We start from the raw sequence: 12723 nt of genomic DNA, 5'->3' as shown, positions 1-12723 counted from the left end.
TCGGCAGCCATTGCCGAGGGTCGGGAGGAGGCTGTCTCGGCTGCACGGGCGCGAGAGACCGCGAAAGCCCAGGCAGCATCCTCCGAGAAGCGTCGTCAGGAGGCGGAAGACGAACTTAAGACCCTCCATGAGGAGAGCGCGAAGCACGCCCTGGAGCTTGAGAGGTTGGAGAAGGAGCTCGAGGGCGAGAATGCCGAGACATCGCAGTTGCAGGAGGAGCAGCTCGCCGACCGCGTGAGCCTGGAGAAGCTGAAGACAGAGGCCGAGGAAGCCAAGGCGTCCCAAGCCAAGCGTGAGGGCGAGCTGAAGGCCAGTGAGGACGCCCTCGCAGCCTCGGAGAAGACGGCGACGGTGGGCCGTGAGGCCCTCGCCGCCTTCGAGCTCGAGGCCCGCATGCTGCTGCAGATCGCCTGCGGGGAGGGGTTCAAAGAGCCGCTGGCCACCCCGGAGGATGGAGCCACCGGGCTCCTAGCTGCGCTCGTGAAGGCCCTGGGCGACGTGGCATCTGCAATCGGTCAGTTAGCTGAAACCGAGGGCCGATCGCTTCTTACCTCTGCCTTAGCGCAGGTGTGCGGCCATCTCTTCCTTCGTGACCCCTGCTTCGACCTGGCCACGCTATCCCAGCCGCTGGCCGCGAGCCTGGGGGGCGCGGCTGCTGAGTGTGTGGCGGAGAAGGTCAAACAGCTGGTCGAGGCGTTCCTTCCGACTGCTTCTGATGCGTCTGAAGAGGCGGAAGCTGATGACGGCGTGTCCGGCGATGCCTGACCTGTTCCTGCTGAGGAGAATGCGAGTGCCTCGGGGAGGCATGAGACTTGTTTGAGTTTGATGAACTTGAGCTTATTGTATTAGCTAGGCTTTGAATTCTGTGATTTCCGTGCTTGCTTCCATTCATGTTTGCTTAAGTGCTCTACGTCGGTAGGGCCCAGCCCCACGCATACCTCTATCGCGTTGAGCCCTCCGGGTCACCAGGGCAGGCTCAAGGAATGAGGGGCTACATGACTAGTGAGGCCCCTGGGTTGCAATGCCCAGGGGTCCCCCTTAACGCTCAAGCGACCCGTTTGTGTTCTGCGTCGGCAGGGCCCAGCCCCGCGTATACCTCGACCGCCGTTGAGCACCAGGCCCGAGTGAGGGGCTACGTGACTAGTGAGGCCCCTGGGTCGCGATGCCTAGGAGAACGAGCACCATACCTTGCTCACGAGCCTTCGCCTAGGATGGGGGCGCGAGAAAGCCAGGTGTTTGGGCACCTGGTAGGGTGGCGTCTGCCAGGCGTGACCTGAGCATAGCCCCCGTGCCTAGCCCCCCTCGTGATACCCTTCCAAGGAGAAGTTGTGAGCGTTGTGAGCTAAAAAGCTCCCTGAGGTTGGTGCGACCGCTGGGGGCCGCCCTCAGTTGTTTATAACTAGCACGGAGCATAGAGCTACCACACTTGCGTGGAGTGTGGGCATAACCGCTCCTCGGTCGTATCGGCCAGCGCGGAGCTTGGTGCTTCCACTGGTTCATGGGCACAACCGCTCCTCGGTCTTGCCAGCGTGGAGCTAACACTTCCACTGGATCGTGGGAGGGGATCCTCCCACCGGGAGAGACTCCCAAGCGTGTATAGCCCGTCCAGACACGTGGCTTGCACGGCGGGACAGCCAAGGTGTATATGGGCCCTCCTCAGGATGAGCTGAACGACTCTGACGAAGTTCTCGCGAGCTTACGCATCACTCACGAGACCCTACCCTGAGGCGGGTTGCGCCTAAGTCTTCTTCTGCAAAATGTGAAAAGAGATGGGTTGCCTAGACCTGCGCTGAATGCATCTCCAGAGGGCATTGCATGAGAAGGCCGCGGCACCAATGACCCCAGGAGGTGACGTTAGCGGGACCGACCCATAAGACAGAGCTTAGCCGTTGGATTTATCGATGCTGCAGGGACGGACCCGAGCACAGACGCCGTGCCCAGTCTTCTCATGCTATAGTCCAAAAGATAAACAACCGGCGAGCGGTTCCCGCGGGAGCGAGGCACCTGCCACGGGCCCCTACTTACCCACCGATGATTAGCCCATGCGAGAACACGGCACCAAGGACCACGGGAGGTGACGTCACAGGAATGGCTCGTGAGATAGAGCTCAGCCCTTGGCTTTAGCGACGCTGCAGGGACGGACCCGAGCACAAACGCCGTGCCAGTCCTTAATCTTGGGGTGGTCGCGGGTGGGCTCACAAGGGCTCATGACCTTAGTGGCGGTGAGGGTGCCAACCATATAGATAACGCGAAAGGAAGCAACCAGTTCTGATTCATGCGCAAAAAGAGACAGCTGTGGGGGTAAGCCCCCAGCAGCTCGAGGATGATGCAGCCCGAGGGGCACCCTCGACGGAATACCTGAGACATTACCTGGTACTTACCGCCGAAGAGGAGTTGGGGTAGCTGGAGACGCGAGCCATGAAGGTTGCTCCTGAGGAGAGCCGAGCTCCCAAGGCCTAGGGGCTCCGGAGGCCCTCAGCAGTCGCGGGGGTCCTTGTCCTGCTCTGTCAGGACCGCCTGCCGCTGAGCCTCCTGAGCCCCCACGGCCTGTTGTACGAAGTGCTGGTATGTGGCCGCCGCATTGCGGAGGCCAGGGGGGAAGGCCCTCCTCCAGCCGACCGCCATCGGCTGGAAGAGGCCCTGGGCGGCAGCCCCTGTTGAGGCTCGGGATGTCGATGCAGACGCGAAACTGGTTGCTTGGGTCTTGAGTAGGTGGGTAAGGTTCCTTGGTAGCTTGGTCGATGGGGTCCTGAGCCCCCAGCATTATGAGGCTCACACTGGGCTCATCACGACGCACGGCGGGGCGCGCCGCGAGTAGTGCCCGGGCACCTCCCTCACGACCAGGTCCGGGGTCCCCCTGAGGGGAGCCCCCGAGCCCGTCCTAAGAGGGGCGCCGGGCGCACCTCCCTATGCGAGGGCGGAAGGCGCCTCGTCAGCAGGCGCGGAACTTGAGGTGGTGCCGTCGGGAGCCCCCGAGGCCTGAGAGTCGGGCAGTTGCTTCTTCTTCTTGGGGGCGGTCATCAGGGCAAAGACGGCTCCGTCTCCGTTGGAGCTCTCGATCGCCGCAGTCTGGTAGGCGCGCTCCAGAGAACGTACTACTTCCTTCTCGTCGCAGGCGATCGTGATGACTCCGCCGCTTCCAGGCATCTTGAGGACATTGTAGCCGTGATGGGTCGCCGCCATAAACTTGGAGAGGGCCGGATACCCTAGGATGGCATTGTACGGGAGGTTGATGTTGGCGACGTCGAAGTCGATGAGCTCGGTGTGGTAGTTGTCGCGGTCGCCGAAGGTGACGGGGAGGCGGACCTGCCCCATCGGGAGGGTGGAACCATCTGTGACTCTGTAAAATGGCTTGGTCGGGTGCAGCTGATTGTAGGGTACTTGAAGAGTCTCGAAGATCTGAACGGAGAGGACATTGAGCCCTGCCCCACCGTCGATGAGGGTCTTGGTCACGCGGACGTTACTGATGGTCGGGGTGTAGAGCATCAGGACAGTGCCTGGCGCGGCGGTGCACCTGAGCTAATCATTGGGGTCGAAGGCGAGGATCTGCTTGGCCCACCTGAGGTTGCGCGCGGCGTCAGGCCTGGGGAGCGCCGCGTTCACCTCACGAGTGAACTGCTTGAAGATGCAGTGAGAAGCCAGAGCGTGGGCTCCTCCCAGGATGCACGCGACCCCGCGTGGCTCCTGGAAGCCCCCCGCTTCGTCTCCCTGGCGGTCGTCGTCGTTCCTTCTTGGCGGTGGTGGCAGGGGAGGCAGGCCCGCGTTGCCCTGAGGGTGACCCTCGCGAGCCTGATCGCGCCAGGGGGCGTCACGAGGCTTCTCCTGCCAGCGGTCTTCACGAGGCTAATCACGCCATCCTTGGCGCGAGTTCCAGCCATCCTAGCGTCCTCCGCCACGGCCTCCTCCGCGGCCGTAGCCATGGTTGTCGCGCTCAGGGCGCTGCCCAACGCGCCCGCCGCGCATCGCCCTGAGCTCTTGGCAGTTGTTGGTGTCATGGCTATGGACATCATGGAAGACGCAGTATGGATGGTTGTCTCTTGGAGGGTCGTTATAGCCGCAGCCGCGCTTCACTTCTGGCTCCACGGCCAGCATGGCTGGTCCCTTGCGCTTTGCTTCCTTGGCCTTGGTCTTCTTGTCGTCGGCCTCCGCCTCAGGCAGTTCCAGGAGGGAGAGGCGGCCTTCCTTTGCCCTGGCGCACTTCGCTACGAGATTGAACATCTCGAGGGCCATGCACAGGTCCTCGTGGATGGCAAGCTTCTCCTTCATCCTGACGTCGCGGACAGCGTCGGAGAACACCGAGATGATGGCCTCGTCAGAGACCCTGTGGATCTTGAGGCACACGGTGTTGAAGCGTTGGATGTACTTCTGCACGGACTCCCCAGGCTGTTGCTTCACGCGGCGCAGGTCTGCGGCCGCTGGAGCTCGGTCGCGGGTACCTTGGAAGATGGCGATGAAGCGCTCACGAAGCTCCTCCCAAGAAGAGATGGATCCTGGAGGAAGGCTCCGGAGCTAGGAGCGCGCACCGTCCTTAAGGGCCATGGGGAACAAGTTCGCCATGACCTGCTCTGTGCCGTTCGCGGCCTCGATGCTGAGCTCATAAAGCTGGAGGAACTCCGCCGGGTCGGCGGTGCCGTCATAATGCGGAGGCAGGTCCGGCTTGAACTTGCCGGGCCAGACGAGGCACCGTAGCTCAGGATCTAGGGCGCGGCATCCAGCCACGCTCATGATTGCTGGCGCCCCCTGCGCCTGCGGTGCTGGATCTTGGGGTGTGGGCGCCACCACCTCCTGTGGGGCGCGGTTCTGGTGCTGCTGAGCGGGGAGCACGCGCGCTTCTGCCTGGGGGCGCGGGACCACCTGGCAGCTCTCCTCGTTGCGCGCGGGGGCCCTGCGGGGCTGTTCGCGCCGTGGAGCCTCGTGCCTGAGCCCCAGGCCGGCGTCGCGTGGTGGAGGTGAGGGCGGAGCGCTGTGGTCCTCGTTCCCCGCCATGGGCGACGGAGGGCGAGAGGAATGGGTCGGTGCGGGCGCCTCCCCGGCGGTGTTGACGAGCTCGTTGATGCGGTGGAGCCACTCGTCGTAGTGGTCGTCCGCCGGACGGTAGCGTAGGAGCTCCCGCGCCATCAGTAGCGCAGGCTGCTAGTAGGCCGGCCCGCGGCGGACCAGCGGGGACGACGCCGCGGCCGGCGAAGGTGACGAGGTCACCGTGCGGCCTTCGCGCTGCACGGATAGCGGCAACCACAAGTCCTGCTGCTCGTGAATGGCTGGGTTCGTGGCCGCGTTCGCGACCGGCGAGTTGGGGCAAAGTGGTGCGCCGTTACCCGCAGGCGCCGTCTGAGTGACGTTGGCGGCGCGGCGGGCGGCGCGTGCTCGGTGAGTGTCCACCATGGCGGTGAAACGAGGTCGGCGGAGAAGAGCGGAGCGAGGTCATTGGAGAAGCAAGATTTCGACACACCCCCTACCTGGCACGCCAAATGTCAGATTCCGGGCTCCGCAAAACCCTTAAGATTCGAACACAGGGGCGTGACGAAGATCTCTCCCACTACACGTCTACCTAGCGCCTCGTTCTTCTCCTGGTGGTGGGAGTGGAATGCAAGAAAGCAAACAAGTAGAGCACACAAGAGTTTACCCAGGTTCAAGCCACCTTGCGGTGTAAAACCCTACGTCCTGCTTTAGTGGATTGGCCTCGCGAGGGCTCGAGTATGAACAAATACAGTGGTTTCCTGAGCTCAGGAGACGAGCTCAAGAGGGGTGAGGAAGCGGATGTTCTTGCTCCTTTGCTATGCTAAGTCCCAATGGGTTGGTCCCTTTGCTATTCTAGGAACCCTAGCTACTTATATAGACGGCCAGGGTCCTCTTCCCCTGAAATGTTTAGGCGGGAAGGGAATCCCACAACGGCCATTTGAGCGGGAACACAAGGACGCTCCTATCCTGACAAAAGGTGGTCTTTGCCTGCAAAGAGGGCAGGCGGTGACGCGGTGGAGGGCTCGGCGATGACATCCTTCCTACCGTCCTTGCGGTCTTCGGTCTTGTTGCACCAAAGGGGAAACATTTGTCTCACCCCTCGGGAAACTGCGCCTGCGCGGTCTCCTTTGCACCGATATGGAAACTGCGCCCGATGGCACGCGCTGGCACCTGCTGGCATGGTTCGTCATGGCTTGCGTCACTGCCTCCTCCTGAGGCAGCCCTTTCCTTGAGATCTCCACCCTCCCGAAGCAGCCTAGCTGAGGCCACTCTTGGGAGAGGTCTTGGTTGCCCCTCTGGAGCAGCCTAGGTGAGGCCGCTCCCTGAGGAGGTCTTGGTCGTTCTCCATGCTAGGGCTGGCCCCCTCGCGATGGTCTTGAGCAGCTGGTCGATCAGCTGGGCCCTACTGGGCCGTTCCAGGAACGCGACGTGAGCCACAGACATGCAAGTCTCGGTACCCTGGTTCCCAGTACGCCGGCAGTTTTGGTACCTTACCTTCCGCTATATCGGCTAAGTTAGCACTGGGAGAACTACTGCGATTGTGCCCTGGTTCATCTGGGTGAGCACCTCAGTAGAGAAAGCCGAAAACTGACTGTCATGATATAGCGCGAGACTGGTCAACCACTCGATGACTCAGCGGAATCTTTCGGATTCCTCTGCATTAATGAAGGGCAGTTTCCTGGTCATGTACGTACGCACCCCGTATTCGGACGAGCGCAGAAGTACCAGGGGCTATATAGTAGCCCCACCGTCAAACTCCTATGGCTAAGTGAAAGTGTTAAAGCAATATAGTCTGATTGCCTCATTCGCTGCGCTACCACCTCCTTAATGGACCAAGACGTTGGATCAAGTGTGAATACGCGTTTTTTGCAAACACCCCCGCATTATATGCGTGGGGGCGGAAGCCGACGACTGCAAACTTTCAGGTTATATACATATATACATAAACGGCTCCATCGGAGGCATCATAATACTTTCAGGCAAAAGTATAAACACAGCCTTGAAAACTCAATAAAACATTGTTTTTACAATGGGAGTACATGTCACTAGAACATAATATTCTTCGAGCACTGAGCCTCTATCGTATGAGCGCCTTCAAGAACTTCTTCAAAGTAGTGCTCGGCAGCCACTCGGCCCACAGCCGAACCCTGTGTTGCAACAATGATGGCCTCCATCTCTGCCCAGTATGTCTTGACACAGGCAAAGGCCATCCGTGCACCCTCTATGCACGCCGACCTCTTCATAGCATCGATGTGCGACACAACACCAAGGAATTGTTGCACTAAACTAAAGTAAGTATTCGGCCTTGGCCCTACCGGCCATACATGATCCACAACAGAGCTCATGGCATGTCCGGACAACCTATGGAGCTCGGCCCACTCGGTCATTCGCTCATTCAACAGCTGCGGACGCACTGGAGCATGGAACTGTGACCAGAACAGTTTTTCCACTTCATGATCTTTTTGATCCTCGAAGTACTCGGCCGCATCAGCAGCACTTGCCGCCAAATCCACCTAGGCGTCCGCAAAACTCCATAGTTGATCAAGAGGAGCATAATTCGGATCTGCGAACTTAGTCCGCAACAAGAAGGGCTTCCCAGCCACGATATCCGCAGCTTGACGCAGCTCCTCCTTCGTCGCTCTGATTTTGGAGCGGGCTTCCTTGGCTGGTACCATGGTCTTCTCTAGGTCCGTCGCCCTCGCTCGGTTTTATTTTTCAAGAAGCTCGTAATGGTTAGCGACATATTTTAACTCAACGGCCATCTTGGCTATTCTTTCCTTGCTCCGGCCGTGCGTGGCCTGTTCGGCCTTCAGCTCATCGACCGCTTTTAGAGTGGCCGCATCGCTGTTCCTTGCTTGTTCCTTGGCTCGGGCAAGCTCCGCCCGGAGGGTCTCCACGATGGTAGCTCCATCTGCAGTCACAACATATTAAAGATATTGGCATCCTGCTCCTCTTACTATATGTTGATCACCGGAGAAATCACTTACCATGTGCCTCGTCAAGCCGCTTGTTGACAAGCACGATGTCGGCATCTGCCACATCAAGTTGCCGCTTTAGCTCGGCAAACCCATCAGTCCGGCTAGCCACCGGAGCTTCAGCCACCTGCACATAAAGGCGGTCTGGTTATTACCTGGGACTATGATTCTCTGTTTGCCCCCGTTTTCGACGACAACCAGAGTCTCAGGGGATACTATCTACATAGGGCACACCTAACATGTGCGGTACTATCAAAAACATACACTATGTCATGTACCTCAAAGCCTTCCAGCAGACGCATAAAAGCTTCATGCAATCCTCTTTCAGCGGATGAAATCCTTTCAATTACCATACCCATTAGAATATGATGCGCTTCTGAGATGGCCGCTTGCTCCAGAAGATCCTTCAGTGCGTCCAACCGCACAATGTACGGTTCCGGACTCTTTCTGTTGCTTTCTTTAGGAGCCGAATACTGAGGACTCCGGGTGGCCAAGGGATTACCCTCTGTCCTTGGCAGATCAGGAGAAACCCTCCGCGACGACACTTCAGGGTCGCCCACCTCATGAGGTGGGGTGGCAGGGGGAGGTGTTTCGCTCTCCATCATCTCCAGAAGAAGATCCCCCGAAGACGAACTCTGTCGAGAAGGGCTACGATCCGAACTACAAGATATAAGCTTCGGTTATTGTCTTCAGAAGTAAGGTAGGATATTTTCACTACTAAGTACTTTTCGATTACTTACAACTCGGTAGAGGGCTGATTCCCTTGCGGACACTGTGCGGCAAGAGTACCCCCCGAGGCAGGACCCTCTCGCGAAGATTTCTTCTCCCGTTTGGAAACCTTTGTTTCCGGATCTTCAGAGGTGGTCCTCTTCCTTCCTCGGGGAGAGGGAATGTCAGATTCTTCTCCCTGGTTATCCTCCCTCATGGAGGTGCTCATTCTCCCGGTTGGGACGAGTAGCGTGTGAGGCCCGCTTTCGGCCTCTTTATTCCCCCCTTCATATTCCTTTGAGGGCACCTGATAAGGAGCCATCTCGAGCATTCTGTCCAGTACTGGATTGGCCAAGCCTTTGGGAAGGGGGCCGAACACCTGATCATCTTCGCCTTTGTTACCCAGTCCTGGTCAAAGAGCGACTTTTCAGAATGATGTCATGATAAATAAAAGGACAACGTGTTCGGTCATGGGATTACTTACTTGGGTATCAGGGCGGTTGCAGCTCAGACCCGCATCCTCGGTGGTGTCCAGGAACTCTATTTAGGGTCCAAAGAATAATTTGTACATCTCTTCGAGCGTCATGTCGAGGAAGTGCTGAATAGTTCACGGTCCTTCTGGGTTAAATTCCCACACACGGAGGGGGCGACGTTTGCAAGGCTGGACTCGACGAACTAGCATAACTTGCATTACCTTAACCAGGCTGAAATCTCCCTCAAAGAGATCTCAGATGTGGCTCTGCAATATCGGCACATCCTTTGCTGGACCCCAGCTCATCCCCCTACTGATCCATGACGTCCGTTGTGGTGGGGGGCCCGAGCGAAAGGCAGCGGTGGCTGCCCAATTGGCACTTTGGGGAGCTGTGATATAAAACCACTCCCGCTACCACAAACTGGACACCACTGGGAAGGAACCCTCTGGCCATGGAGCATCAGCGCTTTTGCTTATTACGGCACCTCCACACTCTGTGTGCCGCCCATCGATCATCTTCGGCTTCACATTGAAGGTCTTGAGCCACAAGCCAAAGTGAGGGGTAATGCGGAGGAAGGCCTCACATACAACGATGAACGACGAGATGTGAAGGAGGGAATCCGGGGCCAGATCATGGAAATCCAGCCCATAATAGAACATGAGTCCCCTAACAAAGGGATCCAGAGTGAGGCCAACTCCTCAGAGGAAGTGAGACATGAACACAACACTCTCATTGGGTTCAGGAGTGGGGATGACCTACCCTCGAGCGGGCAGCCTGTGCGAAATTTCGGCGGTCAGATATCTGGCCTCTCTCAGCTTCTTGATGTCCTCCTCTATACAGAGGAAGGCATCCACTGACCTTGGAGGTTGGACCCGGACATGGTTGAAGGTCCGAAGCGCCTGACCTGAGCCTGGGGTGTTGGAACTTGAGGCGAGGGAAGGATTCGATTGAGCGCGAGAGGAAAAAAGGACAGGTCTTGGCCTCTTTATAAAGAGGGTGAATGTCAAGCGTCCTCCTCGTGGCCGTTTTGGACTCGCCTAAAATCGAGGAGTCATACCAACGGGCACGAGTGGGTTACCCATGTCCGTAATGATGAGAATCCCGTAATAAGGGGAACACAATATTTGCTTTGACAGGACGTCTCAACAAAACCGCCTCGCGATATGTGCGGTGCTGGTTGAGAAGAACGGTTCGAATAATGACCGGGCCATGGCATGATGTCATGCTGTCAAAACGTGTCAGCAGATTAGATTTGTGGAAATATTATTCTCTCTACGGTGGTATGTGGAAATTGTTTTGCAGAGCCGGACACTATCCTTGTGTTCAAAATCTTCTATGGAGTACTCGGAGGAGGGACCTGCCTTGCAATACCGAAGACAATACTGCGCGCCGGACTCATCGTCATTGAAGCCGGGTTCAGGGGCTACTGAGGGAGTCATGGATTAGGGGGTCGCCGGACAGCCAGACTATATCCTTTGGCCGGACTGTTGGACAATGAAGATACAAGATTGAAGACTTCATCCCGTGTCCGGATGGGACTCTCCTTGGCGTGGAAGGCAAGCTAGGCAATACGGATATGTAGATCTCCTCCCTTGTAACCGACTCTGTGTAACCCTATCCCCCTCCGGTGTCTATATAAACCGGAGGGTTTAGTCCGTAGGACAACATACAATCATACCATAGGCTAGCTTCTAGGGTTTAGCCTCTGCGATCTCGTGGTAGATCAACTCTTGTAATACTCATATCATCAAGAACAATCAAGCAGGACCTGGGGTATTACCTCCATCAAGAGGGCCTGAACCTGGGTAAACATTGTGTCCCCTGCCTCCTGTTACCATCCGCCTTAGACGCATAGTTCGGGACCCCCTACCCGAGAGCCGCCGGTTTTGACACCAACAGATGGTGTGCGCTAATGTGTGCATCACGTATAATATTAAAAAAATCCATTTGTGCATTTAACGCAAAGTATTTCATTTTCATTCAGCTGACGGGTGTGCGTTGCAGCGACGAGTCCGTGGTCTGATTCCTCACATACGCATAATTTTGGTTTTTATTTCTTTCTCCACTAACAGGTGTCGGATTTCGGGTTTCGGCAGACCCTTGAGGTTCGAACACTGGGGTGCGCGCGGAGATTTCGCCTCCTACCTACCTGCACCCCTCCGCCATGCTAGGATCTAAACTAAGGAAAGAACAACACGAGAGACATAGGGTTTATACTGGTTCGGGCCACCGTTGTGGTGTAATGCCCTACTCCAGTGTGTGGTGTGTGGATTGCCTCTTGGGCTGGTGATGATGAACAATACAAGGAAGAACAGCCTCGCGAGGGTCTGTTCTTGGCTGAGGCGGCGAACTGCTAGGAGGAGTTCAGCCACCTTTCTCTCTCTCTCTCCCTGACCTACCGAACCGGAACCCAACCCCCTTGCTGTGTGGGTGGCAGATCCTATTTATAGAGGCCCTGGTCCTCTTCCCAAATATTGAGCGGGAAGGGAGCCAACAATGGCGGGCTAATTTAAAGGGGGACAACAAGTATCAACTATCCTGACAAAAGTAGTCTTCGCCTGCACAAAGCTCTGGCGATGACGCCGTCTTGGGCTCCACGGTGACCTCCGTCTCATAGTCCTCCTGGTCTTGGTCTCGTTACACCAAAATGGCAACCATTGCCTGATGCCTCGGTACTCCGCGGCTGCACTTGCCCCCTTTGCACCAAAGAGGAAAGGAGGACGCTGCGCGGGCTGGCACCCGCCTGGCGCCCTGAGTCGTCATGGCTTGCGTCATGGGCTCCTCATGAGGTACCCCGCCTTGATCTCTCTGCCTCCTCGTGAGCCAACCTGACGAGGCCGTGCCTGAGGAAGCTTCGTGTCGTCCGCCTCGCAAGGCATGGCCCCTCGCGAGGGTCTTGGGTTTGTGTTGGTGAAGATGGGTCGTGCTGGGCCCCCCTTTGAGCCACGCCGCAGGCCGCAGGCAGGCAAGTCTGGGGACCCCCATTCCCAGAACACCGACAGTAGCCCCCGGGCCCAAGGCGCACCCAGACTTGGTCGTGCAGGGAGGCGGAAGGGCAAGAGCGAAGCGCCGCGGGCCCTAACAGCCTGCGGCCTTGGGCACCACGTGGCGGTTGATTGGACATGGGCGTATCCACTTCCCCACGATGCCTCGGCAACTGCACGGATGAAACAAGTCCCTGCATGCAAAAACGGGTCATGATTACCTGCGATCGTGGAGGCCAGCGGTTGGCCTTCGCCGGAAATAAGTATGGGACGGCGCGCGCCCTTCCAGTCCACTCCTCCTCGCTTCTCCTTCTTCACGATCCTTGCTCCGTCTTGCCGCGATGGCTCCGATCCGCCGGTTCTCGGCGGCAGAGAAGGGAAAGGCACCTCGAGAGGGGCCAGACCCCCTCCCGCCGTAGAAACGGCTCATCCCCCGTGGCCCGGACGAAGGGGCCCTTCAGGTGGTGCCGAGGCCTTGGGGCGAGCGGGCGCCGCCGGGGTTCCCGCTTCCATTGCACGCCAACGTCGAGGGCCCCGAAGGAGCTGATGCTGACCACCACGGGCGGCGCCGTCGTCGGCGCCGATGGGTCACGAAGGTGTGGGTCGTCCCCCTGGGGTCCACAC

This window comes from Triticum urartu, chromosome 5, assembly GCF_003073215.2.
Source record: "Triticum urartu cultivar G1812 chromosome 5, Tu2.1, whole genome shotgun sequence".
Taxonomy (NCBI): Eukaryota; Viridiplantae; Streptophyta; class Magnoliopsida; order Poales; family Poaceae; genus Triticum; species Triticum urartu.
Note: the sequence above shows the minus strand (reverse complement) of the source record.